The sequence below is a fragment of the Carassius auratus genome, chromosome 35, assembly GCF_003368295.1.
Source record: "Carassius auratus strain Wakin chromosome 35, ASM336829v1, whole genome shotgun sequence".
In the NCBI taxonomy this organism is placed as follows: Eukaryota; Metazoa; Chordata; class Actinopteri; order Cypriniformes; family Cyprinidae; genus Carassius; species Carassius auratus.
This window is the reverse complement of record NC_039277.1, coordinates 7,650,229-7,663,364: the sequence shown is the minus strand read 5'-3', so window position 1 is coordinate 7,663,364 and position 13,136 is coordinate 7,650,229. Positions and strand designations below refer to the sequence as shown.

General features: G+C 35.9%; 1 pseudogene; it reads left to right on the top strand.

Annotated features, from left to right (window-relative positions):
* Positions 1-220: 220 nt before the first annotated feature.
* Positions 221-12,772, top strand: LOC113053898 (short transient receptor potential channel 7-like; annotated as a pseudogene).
* The last annotated feature ends 364 nt before the right edge of the window (positions 12,773-13,136 follow it).

Sequence of the window (13,136 nt, the reverse complement as noted above, 5' to 3'; positions counted from 1 at the left end):
CCACCTCCGAGAACTTGGCCTCAGCTTCCTCATTGGATGACATGTTGTTGGGGTTGAGGAGATCCTCAAAGTATTCCTTCCACTACTGATGATATCCCCTGTTGAGGTCAACAGCTTCCCATCTTCACTGTAAACAGTGTTGGCAGGGCATTGCTTCCCCCTCCTGAGGCGCCGTACAGTTTGCCAGAATCTCTTCGCGGCCAACCTACAGTCTTTCTCCATGGCCTCACCAATCTCCTCCCAGACCCAAGTTTTTGCCTCCACAACCACCTGGGCTGGAGCCCACTTAGCCTGCCGGTACCCGTCAGCTACCTTAGGAGTCCCACAAGTCAGCCAGGCCTGGTAGGACTCCTTCTTCAGCTTGACGATGGTCCACTCGGACTCAATGTCTCCATGATCCCTCGGGATCTGGTTGAAGATCTCTCTGACAGGGGGCTCATCCAAACGTTCCCAACAGACCCTCACAGTACATTTGGGTCCACCAATTATGTCCAGCTTCCTCCCCTCCATCGAATCCAACTCACCACCAATTGGTGATCAGTTGACAGCTCCACCTCCTCTTTACACGAGTGTCCAAGATATACGGCTGGAGGTCAAATGAAAATATTGCTACAATTCAAAATATCTGTTTTCTATTTTAATATTTTTAAAACTGTATTATATTCTTGTGATAGAAAAGCTGTATTTTCAGCAGGCATTACTCCAGTCTTCAGTGTCACATGTTCCTTCAGAAATCATTAGTGTTTTAGTCGAGACCAGCTCATTCAAATCCGAGTCAAGATCGAGTTCAGAATGGGTTGTGTCCGAGTCAAGATCGAGTTCAGAAAGGGTTGAGTCCGAGTCAAGATCGAGTTCAGAAAGGGGCGAGTCCAGGTCAAGACCAAGACCAGAGATTGGGTCTGAGACAAGACTTAAAGAAATCTTCAAGAGTGTGTAAAATGTTTGGTGGAAACTATAAAATTGGCACCACACTCAAACAGTATATAAAATATAACATGGCATGTACACTGTATTTTATTTACTAGATATAGGTTAAAAATATATAATCAGTTAAGGGTAAAAAGGCCACATATCACAGAATGTTTCTTTTTTATTGTATTACTGAACACAAACTCTTTGTGGCTCTTATATGCAAACTGAATATTAGATGATGTAACAGTCGTTTTAAAAAGTTAATGTGTTAAGTTCATGAGACATCACCAATCATTGAACGTGTCAATCATAGGGCCCTATGAAATCAGTTGTATTCTTTTTTCCAAATTCTGTTTAAATTTTTCTGGATTACATTTTTTTCTGTTTTAATTCTTCTCAACTCCTTTTTAATGGTTACATTTAATTGTATTAATCAAAAAGCATATCTAATTAATTAAAATAATAACACTAATAGATTTTCACAACAATTTATTAAAAGTTTAACAAAAAATACATGTTTAGGGCCCTATGAAATATTTTTTCTTCACCATATGTTTTATTGTTACCCAATTCTGTGTTTTAGCATGTCTAATTATTTAAATGCATAAAAACAAATTAATTTATTCTTTTTTTTCTTCTTAAAATAGCCTCATTAAACGTTTTTATTTTATTTTATTTTTTTTAATTCCGCTGTGTATTTAAAATTTTCTGTTTATCAATTGAAGGCATAAAACATTCATTTAATTATTGAAAATTAAGCAAACTTGATTTTTTTTTTTTTTGGTAAGGGGATTTATTATTAAACATAAAACATGGAAGAAATGTTGTATGATTATTCCTTAAAAAAATAATGTTTGTTTCATTTTAGTAGTAGTAGTAGGCTATGTACATTCTGCTGAAAAATAGTAATACATTTCTGGCAAATACTTGTCTTTAAATAAAACTGGATTAGTTATTTTGACGGGTTACCATGAATACCTTTACAGTTCTGTGTATGTGATGTGGCACTATTTTTAGTCAAATCAAACTCATGATGTGACTCTCAGTGCAGTTCTGGAGATGTTCCTCATGTGTTTACGTCCTCATTTAGTGAGACGACAGAAGCTGAAATCACTGCGAGCGTGATTCTTAGAAAATTCTTAGAAAATCTTATCTAAAAATCTGAGTGTATCCATCCGTGGCCCCGTGTACATGTTTAGCGAGAGAGGCTCTAGTCTGACTGAAGAGGAGGAACGATTCCTAGATGCTGCAGAGTACAGAAACATCCCCGAGGTACGTAAGATGCTTGAGGAGTCCAAGACTCTGAATGTAAACTGTGTGGACTACATGGGCCAGAATGCATTGCAGCTAACTGTAAGGAATGAGCACTTGTAGGTCCTGCTTTTAGCCATCAGCAAAGGCTACGTGCGGATAGTGGATGCCATCCTGGCCCATCCGGCATATGAAGGCGGTCTCCACCTGAGTCACCTGGAGCAACAGCTACGAGATGACGATTTCTACGCATAAGATGAGCATTGGACTCGCAGCCAACTGCAAGGAGTACGAGACTGTACACATCTTGTTACTCAAGGGAGCTCACATTGAGAAACCCCACGGCTATTTCTGCAAGTGCACCGAGTGTGCAGAGAAACAGAAGCAGGATTCTTTCAGCCACTCACAATCGAGGATGAACGCCTTTAAAGGCCTCGCCAGCACTGCCTATCTGTCACCGTCTAGTGAAGACCCCGTGCTCACAGCGCTGGAGCTCAGCAATGAGTTGGCACAACTTGCCAACATCGAGACTGAATTTAAGGTGAGGAGATGAACAGAAGCACTCAAAAGCACGTAACACACACACACACACACACAAACACATAGAGATGTCACTCAGACTAGAGTTGGTGGTGATCCACTTAAAAAGAAAAGTAACAACATATATGTGTTTATTTCATTTATACAGACCCATATTGTTTGAGAAAAATATTAAAAGGACAGTTCATTAAAAAAAATAATAATTCTAGTATAATTTATTCACCCTCACGTCGTTCCAAATCTGCATGACTTCCATGTTTTTCTTTGTGAGACATTAAAGAATATATTTTGTAAAATGAATATTTTTTTGTTTGTTTGTTTGTTTTTGTTTTTTACCAACATTCTTCAGTGTTCCACAGAATAAAGAAAGTCATATTGAAACCATTTTATTTGTCATAAATTTTTTTAATTATTATTATTATTTTTTTTTAATTTTGAGATTAATGAAATTATGACGACATATTCTGAAATCTTGAGATAAAAAGATATTAATGACATAAATCATAATAATGATGTCATATTTATCATTTAACTTGTTTGACAAAAAGTCATTATAATGACAAAAACTTTTTTTTGTCAAAATTCTGACACTGATGTCATAATTATGACTTCTTATCTCATGATTTCAACTTTATTTCTTAAATTTGAAGCTGTTTTTGTCTTAAAACCATAATTAATTCAATTATTAATTGACTTTTATAAGAGGATCAGATATATAAATTGTGATTAAGTCAGGCTTTCAAGAGAATAACATAACAGTGATTTATGTTATGATTTCTGAAAAATATAAATATGTATAAATATATACAATTTGTTAAATCTCGTTCTAGCAATCCAAAAGAAAAAATTGTTTCTTTTATATATATATATATATATATATATACACACTCTAAAAACTGCTGGGTTGAAAACAACCCAATTTGGGTTATTTTGACAACCCAGCGCTGGGTCAAAAAGGGACGAACCCAGCGCTGGGTTGTTTTAACCCAACCAGTTGGGTTATCATATTTAACCCAGCCTGCTGGGTTGCCTTTTTTATGGTTTAAAATGACTATATTGCAGGGTTTAAAAAACAGAGCGGGTGTTTTTTTTATCACTGTATTTCAGAAGGAAAACTACTGTATTTAGAAAATGTTCGATATCATTTCGCATGTGCTTGATAAGGCAGCGTTTGTGAGCTCAGCACCGCTCTGCAGCCGTTACCGGAGAAACCTACCTCTCCCGCTCTTAGCGCCTCCTGCTGGCAGAAAATAAACTCGCAGAGTGCAGCCATGTGGGGAAACAATGCATTTCTACGATAAAATTAACCCAAATTGAGCTAGGCATTAAACCTACAAATGTTGTTCATTTTAAATATCACTTTTACACACAAATAATAATTACCAAAAGGAAAATATTTATTAAAAACAAGAGAAAAGTCAACAAGTAACATGTTAGAAGAAATGCAGAAAAGGATGGCATTAACAGCTAGAGTTCATAAACAAAGCATTGAACATTTGATGAATATAACTTAAGATCAAATTGGACTTTGTTCAATTGTATATATTGTATAAAAATATACGAAAACACATACAATAAATTTACAATTAGTTAGGTTTTTTTCCAACTATTCTGGCATGACAGTACACAAATAAATCACAACATTAACTTTGATATTATAACCTTTAACAGACGCGTGTGTGTGTGTGTGTGTGTGTGTGTGTGTGTGAAAGAATGTGAGCAGGTGTATGAATGACAGTGTAAACTTTTCTACTAAACAACACAGAAAAAGCATTTAACTTTTTTTTTTTTTACAAATTATACACTTACAGTTTTTTTCATAGTCCATGAATACAGATCATGCATCACGGTCAATTTTCATGATCTCTTTAGCATAACTGATGTTATCATGAAGAAACCCCATCTGCACATGTGACATCTTCTACATCATCCAGGGCAGTGTCCTCCTTTAAAACCAGTGCTGTTTAGGGGAAAGAAGATTCTCCTCTCTGATCAGCATTCATCCCAGTCACCGCCTGCTCTTCATCAGTGGCCTAAGAGAAACAAATTTGAAAAAATTAAACATTTAATTAAACTATCGATTTTCAGGTAGAGGTGTATTCACATCCGTAAGGATAGGTAAATAATCGGTTTTAAAGTTTCAACACTTTGTGTGGTTGTTTAATGTCTCAGTCCACCACAGCGCTCCAGAATGCTATAATGGCAGCACTAGTGTGAGGACAGGTGATATTGTTTGAATAAATATTGCTTTCAGAAAGCTTCTTTACTGAAACATTAAAACAGACATGACCTTCACATACCTCACAATATTCATGTACATGGAGGGCTGCTCTTCAAACCGTTAGTTCACCAAATAATTAAAATGTTCATAATTTACTCTCCTCATGTTTTTCCAGACTCATACAAACTCTGTTCATTTTTTGGAAAGCATATGAATATATTTAATATTCTCTTTTTGTGTCCTCCATTGCTGGTCTGGGAGATCAGTATTTTATTTTGAACATACATGTTTGCTATCATATAATTTAAGATGTATTCATATATAAATATCAGAATTTACTTCTACAATAACTTTATATTTATGAAGCTTGAAAATACTGATTATCTAAACTATAAATGGATTAACAAATATTATGAGAAAACTAAAAATATATTAATTTATGTTGTAAAGACAGACAAAAGTCTTATAGGTTTGGAATGACTTGAGGGCAAGTAAATGATTTTTTGTGTGAACTTTACCTCTAAGAGCGAAGACCAAGAATAATGACTCTCCAAATCAGACAACTCCAAAGTTGGTTTGAGTTCTGCAATGAAAAACACAGACATCAATGGTCTTAATGAAATGAGCACGTAATCACACTGTTGTTGCATCAAAATGTGAAGTAAACTGGCAGGAGACAACAGAAAAATTTATTTTCTAAAAATAACTTACATAAAATCTCAAGGGAATGATGATCTCCCATGTCTCTTGCTTTTAACATCTACAAAAACAAAAAACAAACATTATTTTACTCTTAGTAAAACACAACAACAACTGATAACATGAAATTATGAAGTTTACTTGCCTTAAACGATATTTCCCTCTCTTCAGAAGAAGCTGAGAAAACCACCTCCTCACACAAGCACTTGTGTGTCCTTAACTCCAGTTAGTTCTGCAAAGAGGGGCATCAATGGTTTCAATAAAATATTAACATATACATACATATATATATATAAAATCACACTGTTTTTGCATCAAAATGTGAAGTTAACAGGCAGGACACAACAGAAACATAAATTTTCTAAAAAAAAAAAAAAGTAATAATAATTTAACTTACATCAGTCTCAAAAGAATTAAGTTATCTTGTCTCTGGATTTCAACATCTAAAAAAACCACACACATTATTTTAGTCTTAGTAAAAATAAAGGTAACTTTATGTTATTCTGAAGTTTACTCTCCTTAAACCGTCTGTCCCTCTCTTCAGAAGAACACCTCCTCCTCATCCTCACACAGGTCTGTGACTCCTCACACAAACAGCTTCTGTGTCTTTAACTCTCAGCGCGAGGACAATGAAGACAGGAGCTGGACAAGTCTGAAACATTACATGTAAAACATACTTTTAACAGTTACCACTTCAACAGCCTCAAAATAATTATGCTAGTCTTTACTACACAATGCCGTTTCCTTTAGGAGACAAACATACATTCAGTTTAACCGCGAAAAAAAAAGACAAATTCACATGAGCGTAACCGTGACCATAACCGTCTGTTAACGCCTCAAAGAGAACAGATAATGTAAAATCTTATGTAAATATGACAAAATACATTCACAGACGTTATATTAAAAGTACATCCTCCGTTCAGTAACGTTACATGAGGCAGTTAAGACCTCCGTGTCCGAGGCGAAAACCGCGTCCGTTTTTTTTATATAACGTTAGATATAACGTTAAGCTCCTTTGTTTCCTCCTTTCATAAAACCTTCCGCCTTTCATACAACCGGGTAAACAATAAAAGATAACTTTACATTTTGAATATTTAACGTTACTTACCATAGTCTTTCACTCGCTTCTCGCTTCTATCACGCTGAGAAAATGGCGGCTGCTCGCACTGGAGAGACGTACGATTTTGACGTGACGTGCGTGCTCTCCTTCACGTCCGCGTCCTCAACCCACCCCCGCTGGGTTAAAAAAGATAGTTATTTTCAACCCAAACTTGGGTTGAAACATCACAAAGTCCTATCCAACGGCCTCAACCCAGCAGTTGGGTTGAAAAAACAACCCAGCGTTTTTTAGAGTGTATATATATATATATATATATATATATATATATATATATATATATATATATATATATATATATATATATATATATATATGTACAATGGGCTTAATCACTATGAATCATTATGTACTTTGTGCACAATACAAACTCTTTTAAGTCACTCTCATGATTTTTTTCAAAGCACAGCTTCTCAATTAATCTATAAAGAGTTCAATCGTGAAAAGTGTGATCATGGCTCTATAATGAGCTGCTTCTCTCTGAAAGACCAGCAGATTATTCCACATGAAAACCAATTTCCCACCCTTGAGATTACCCTCATTATAAATAAGAGGCTGTTGGTTGACAGTTTTTGGTTCAGTAGAATCTCTACACAACATTTTCTCAAAAAGAAAACGTTTCTCCAGAGAGCTTCACACGCTTCGGTGATGTGTTGTTTTATATTTAACTATGTAAGGGAAAAGTTATTTCCTTTAATTCACTCTGGGGAAATATCTAATCGGGAGTTCTCAAATCCAGACAGTTTTTCTCTTATAGTGGTTTATGAGCTATTAATTGAAACTGCTCCATCGAGATCTTCCTGTAATCACCCCATTATTATTCTCTCATCACTGTTTTTCTCTACAGACGATTACACTGACAGTTGTAATGGCGTGTGATTATGTCAATATTTGTTCTCCTAAACCACTGCGATGCTATAATTAGCAGGATGGGCTTCTCTTGGGTGCCCTCCATTAGGTACATTTCTGTTTGATAAGATCTGATGCAAACATCAGTCAGACTTGCATTTGGAGGAGCGACATGGGATTTTCATGAATTCACACAGATCCATGTCTTTTATAACAGAGCATTCACTGTTTGCTAGATGCAATTTGGGTCCTATTTGGAGTTAATAATTTTTTGCAAGTGATTAATAGCCTGCTTTAAAGTCACTGTATTGGTGCTCTGGTTTGTTTCAGAAAGACTACAGGAAGCTCTCCATGCAGTGTAAGGACTTTGTGGTTAGCGTTCTGGATCTGTGATGAAACACAGAGGAAGTGGAGGCCATTTTGAATGGAGATGTGAACCAGAGCCTCCTGAGCGAACACCACAGGTCAAACTGGTCTTTAACTATGAAGTCAAGAAGGTACAGGGAAATTATTTGATTGGTTTCCCAAGACAATGTCTAATTCAGTGATATCCCTACAGTTTGTGGCTCATCCGAACTGCCAGCAGCAGTTACTGATGCTGTGGTATGAGAATCTATCAGGCCTTAGGCAACATTGAATCGGTGTGAAGTGTTGGACAGTGCTTGGAGTGGCCTTCCATTTTTTGCCATTGCATATTGGAGTATGCCCTGCAGCAAGGTACATCATCGTCATTCAGAATCAGTTAATTTAATAACATTGGGCAGACTTCTCTTTTTCTTCCGTTGTTTAATGTATTTCTGCATTTGATCTTTTCTCCAGGTGAGCCAGGTTTTCCGCAGTGCTTTCATGAAGTTTGTAGCTCACGCCGTCTCATTCTCCCTCTTCCTGGGTCTTCTGGTTCTCAATTCCTCCCACCGCTTTGCAAGAGTCAAAAATCTTCCTTATGAAACCAGATCACCCACGGCAAATATTTCGCATTAAACCACTCAATTCTCGTGGACAGAGATGTTAATAATGATATTGGTGCTGGGTGAGTCACCAGTCAAGCATGAGCTGCAAATCGTTGTTAGTCAAAAATAAAAATGTTGTCAAAAAAGATATACTTTAAAAGGTAGTACTGTTTACACCCTTTTTACATTTACCATTGTTCTGCAAAATTTCATAGACGAAATTCAGTCATTCAAATTAAAAAAAAAAAAAAAAAATTTTGCTGTAAAGCAGCTCTAAAAAGAGCACATAGTAAACAGACAGTTGTTCAGTTAAAGCCGGTTCATTGTTGATTCAGTTCAGTTTAATAACTGTGTAAATGATGGAATATTCAATATAGTAATATTCAATAAAGTTCAGTTAATCTATAAAGCAGCTTTATTGAAAACAGTGATGTCATCATCCAGCTCTCATTCAATAATAATCACATCAGTTCTCATCCAATAGAGTCTTGGGCAATCAAGTCAATATCATTAAAGGAATAGTTCACCCAAAAATGATAATCACCCCATGATTCACTCATCCCCATCCTAGGTGTAGATGAAGTTCTTCTTTCAGATAATTACAATTGGAGTTACATTTAAAAATGTCCTGACTCTTCCAGGCTTTATAATGGCTGTGAATGGGTGTTATTTTTCAGTAGTCCAAAAGAAATCCAATAAAGTGCATACACAATAAAAAAAAAAATTCCCACACGGCACTGGGTGGTTAATATAGGCCTCCTGAGGTGAATCGATACACTTCTGTAAGAAAATATCCATATTTAAAACTTTATAAACGGTAATCTCTAGCTTCCACTAACTGTCATACACACAAAAGAAGACCACTCTGATGGATGATGTATGATGTAGGTGTAGCTTAAGGTCCAGTGATAATATGCTAGTCTCGCGATAACCAAAATGTTGTTTTCAGGAGTAAAGGAGGCAAAGTTTCTGTTGTTTAACAAAGGAAAACCTTTTCGCTTATATCTTCCTACATTTTTCTTTACAAATCCTCATTTGTACTTCTAATTCAAGACAGGTGTTTACACATAGGATGTCTTGAGAGTGAGCAAATCATGGGGTGATTTTCTTTTTTGCATGAACTAAGTGTCCAAATATTGTGTTGCCAATTTAGCAAGCCAAAAAGCAACAAACAAAGGAATAACTGACTATATTCATTGGTTGTAATCTATTCACTAAAACAACTGACTTAAACATTAATAATAATAAGAAATGTTTCTTGATCAGCATATCAGAATGATTTCTGAAGGATCACATGACATTGAAGACTTAGAATAAACTAGAATAAATTACTATAGATTTTTAAGCATGATAAATGAACCCCATTTCTTTTCTTCGATTCCCCTGATCAGGAATGATCTGGACGGAGTGTAAGGAAGTTTGGGCTGATGGGCCACAAGAATACATCATTCATTTGTGGAATGTGTTAGACTTCGGCATGTTGTCGGTTTTTGTGGCGTCATTCACTGCAACGGTTCATGACTTTCCTGCGAGTCTCCCATGCATGTATATATGGATTTGCATGTGACTAATGCAGACTTGATCAATGCCTCATTACCAGAATAATTGGCCTACTTCACTTACGGAATGTTGCAAAAATAAAGAATCTGTTTATTCAATAAATAAAAAGATAAAGTGAACTGTAACATAAAATACCAGAAGCTGCTTTCAATCAAATGCTTGTACATGCTGCACAGACTTTCTTGCAGCTGTCTGAAATGAAACACCATGCTGCCATCAAGTGGTAACACCAACAATTGCTTCCTCTTTCTCAGCCAGGAACAAGTGGCTTCCCTCAGATCCTCAGCTCATCTCTGAGGGCTAACACTCCATCGCTGTGATGCTCAGTTTCTCAGTTTTTTTTTTGTTCTGCTGTCCAATGACAGTTTCGGACCCCTACATATATCTCTTGGGTGCACTGTGAAGGATATTTTTTAATTTATGGTCATCTTCATCATGGTCTTCCTTGCCTTTATGATCAGCATGTTTAATTTGTATTCCTGCTTCTTGGGAGCTAAATACAACCCTGCTTTTACCACGCAAGTCAAAAAGTTATGATGACAATTATTGTATTTAAGAATTACTTGTTAAAGGGATAGATTACAAACAAACAAACAAACAAACAAATAAAAATGTAAAAATAAATAAATGTAAATGGATAGACTTCTGAAGGATCCTGTGACACTGAAGACTGATACAAAGACTGCTGGAAAAACAGTTTGCATCACAAGAATAAATATATTCCAATAGAAAAACAGTTATTTGAAATTTTTTGTATAGCACATTTCAAAACAACTCATGCTGACCAAAGTGCTTTCCAGTAGAACAACATACTGTATAAAACAGAATAACCAGGACTAAGACAGCAAAATCATAAAAACAACATGACAAACACTAAAATACAAGATCATCAAAATGTACACCATAGCTCACACCAAATGCCCTCTTAAAAGTGCTTTAATCTCATTTTAACAAGACATCAGATCACCTATATTAATTGAAATAATACTTAAAATATTACAGTTTTTACTGTTTTTTTTTTTTCATTAAATAAATGCAGCCAAGCCTAACAGTGACCAAAAAACATTATGAAACTCCAAACGTTTGATAAATTTGTGTGAAGAATAATGTGAGATCTAAGCCAAAAATCTTCCTTTCAGCTCTCAAATTAGTGCCTTAAATTTTGTTGTTTAAAAACGGCAGCTCAGACAATATCTCAAACAATATTTTTTGCATGTGTGTTCCACCAATGAAAGTAAGTTTTGTATTTTACATTTTGCATGTTTGTATTTGTTGAAGGGTAGAGGAAAGCTTTAAATCGCTGTTCTGGTCCATCTTTGGTTTATCCGAGGTGATCTCTGTGGTCTTAAAGTACAATCATAAGTTCATTGAGAACATTGGTTACGTGCTGTATGGGGTCAATAATGTCACAGTGGTGGTGGTCCTGCACAACATGCTCATAGCCATGATAAACCACTCTTACCAGGACATTGAGGTGAGACAAATGCACTTTTGCATAAAAATTCAAATCAAAAGGATAATTTGTCATACATATGGATTGTTATATCTGTGTGTGTGTGAGAGAACAGGAGGCCGTTGATGTAGAATGGAAGTTTGCTTGTGTAAGCTGTGGCTCTCCCATTTTGATGAAGGCAGCACTCTCCCACCCCCCTTTAATCTAATACCCAGCCTCAAATCCTTCTATTACATGGCTCAGTGCACCAAAGCATGCCTAGTGAGATTATGCAAGGCCAGGGTTTGTAGCAACAGCAGCCAGCAGCATGTGGGAATGGCCAATTCACACTCTAAGGTTAGAGGTCAGATCAAATTGTTCAAATGTAGAAATAGCAGTTTGTAACTTTGATATATTTTCAGCTTCATCGGTTTTGACCGTATCACAAGAGGGAGTCACGGTTAGAAATCCCATCAAACATCCCACAAGATATCAAGTACTGATTGATTGTTCATCCAAAATTGTTAATGTACAGGAATCATCAGGTAAAACCTAATTCTAAAACTTCTTTCTCTCATAGAAACTCGTGAAGCATCTCATGAAGCGGTATGTCGTGAAAGCCCAAATTGACAGTGAAAGTGATGAGATCACTGAAGGTAAGACTCGTGTATTCATCCGTTAGTGTCTCTTGTGGGATTTAATTTAGGACTTAAACACATTTCTATGATTGATGTTTATCAAGTATATGTCAAGCAATTAGCTGTTAAAGTGTTGAAAATGACCGTGGCTTGTGATTTTGAAGCCTTTTTTTGAAGTTTTACTTGAAACCAGTTAAACCCTTGTTTCATTGTGGCTTTCCTTCTCAGGTGAGTTGAAGGAAATCAAGCAGGACATTTCCAGCCTCCGCTATGAGCTCCTGGAGGAAAAGTCACAGGCCACTGAAGAACTTGCTGAAATGATTCAGGAGCTTGGAGACAAACTCAGCAAAGGAACCAAGAGACCATGAAAAATGAACTCTTGTGATTGTAGTTGAAAGTGTCCAAGGCTGAGTCTAGAGCTGCTGAAATATTTAGTAGAAACAAAATGTAAAGCCTCATTATATTTTTAATCTGTTTAGACATTTGTTTGTGAAGGTGATTTGTGGTTGCCTTTTGGGTGTATAGGATGCAATTTCATAAAGTCATTTTAGTAACTCTAACTCAGGAGAGATGCAATGCTAATAATATATTCAGATGAATGTATTCTCACAGTATCTTGTGATTAATACGTATATTATTAACATGACAACAACAAAGCGAGAAGTGTTAGTATTGAACATGACATTAGTTCTCAGTCCTGATCCTGTATCCCAGAGCTGCACATTATGGTCTTGGAGGTTTGACGTATGGGTTTATGATTTAAAAAAATGTGTTTTAAATAATATAGTCATCCAAAATTTGCACGGGGAACTCCAGAACCTGGAAAGAGATGCAATACCATTTCTAAACCACTCCCCCCCCCCCTCTCTTTTAAATCATGATGAAGAAAATGTATGATATATGATTTAGTAATTACATTTTGCCTAAAGAAAATTAAACCTTAAAAAAAAGACTGTTAATGGGTTTG